We start from the raw sequence: 1129 nt of genomic DNA, 5'->3' as shown, positions 1-1129 counted from the left end.
TTAAGGGCTTTCAGCACCATCTCCTAAAAAGAATCATATTTGGGTTGAAGAGGAGATGGTTGCTGATAAGATGAAGATCTAAGGGTAGAAATGGGAGGATTCTAAAAATTTTGGTATGGTCGAGGAGGTGAAGTAGTGGGTGATTGTTGAGGTCTTTGTGCTTGAAAACCTAGAGCTTGTGACCTCTAGGAGAAGTTAGGATGTTGTTTCCACCCAGAATTGTACGTGTTTGAATATGGGTCATTGGATGGCCTATCGTACCAATTATAGGTAGCCTTAACTCCCTTCAACACAAGCTTATGCAGGGGAGGGGCATAGGGGCAATTGTAGCAAGTGTGTGAGGGATCAAAATAGATGGCACACACCTCTGCACACGCCACAGGTTGAGGTTGCTGTCCTAAGGACAAGAACTAGTCTAGTTTTTTCACTATGCTGTGAAATGTGGGCGCTAGGTCGTGGCCCTTGGCTAACTCGTAGACTCCCTTAGGTTTGGAATAGGAAGGTTCAGATGGTCTACGAGCAGCAACAACATGCTGCTAAAAATTTTCAATGAGGTTCTCGAAGAGAGCCCAAGCCTCATTCTCGTGCTTGGTGAGGAAAGTACCTTCACAAGATGCATCTACCATTGACCTATCTCGCTCAGCTAATCCTTCATTGAAGGTATAAACCAATTGCCACCTAGGTACTTGATGGTGTGGGCATTTACATAAGAGGTCTATAAAATGCTCCTATGTCTCGAAAAATAGTTCCCCATCCACTTGTTAGAAACTAGTGATTGCCCTCCTAAGCTGGTTAGTCTTCCCAATTGGGAAGTACTTTTTTCAAAAACTCCTACTGCATGGTGGCCCAGTTGGTCACCGAGTTAAGATCTAATGATGTTAGCCAATATTTGGCCTTATCCTTCAAGGAGAACAAGAAAAGCCTTAAGCGGAGGGCATCATCACCAAAATTATGGATGCAGATAGTATAATAGATTTTGAGGAATTCATCTAGATGCTTGTAAGGATTTTCATTAGAATTCTCATAGAAATTAAGAAGTATCGAAAAGATAGAAGTCTTGATATCAAATTGATCCACCTCGACATCTGAAAATCGGATACAAGACAGCGAGGTGTACGTGTTGGGTGTG

General features: G+C 42.6%; 1 non-coding gene across 1 annotated transcript; it reads left to right on the top strand.

Moving 5' to 3' along the window:
- Positions 1 to 684: 684 nt before the first annotated feature.
- On the top strand, positions 685 to 790 carry LOC131161113 (small nucleolar RNA R71). The gene has a single exon (XR_009138272.1). It is a non-coding gene; the product is annotated as a small nucleolar RNA R71 (small nucleolar RNA).
- Positions 791 to 1129: the final 339 nt, after the last annotated feature.

The sequence above is a fragment of the Malania oleifera genome, chromosome 7 (assembly GCF_029873635.1).
Source record: "Malania oleifera isolate guangnan ecotype guangnan chromosome 7, ASM2987363v1, whole genome shotgun sequence".
Lineage (NCBI taxonomy): Eukaryota > Viridiplantae > Streptophyta > Magnoliopsida > Santalales > Ximeniaceae > Malania > Malania oleifera.
The sequence above is the reverse complement of the archived record's forward strand: the minus strand, read 5'-3'. Positions and strand labels throughout refer to the sequence as shown.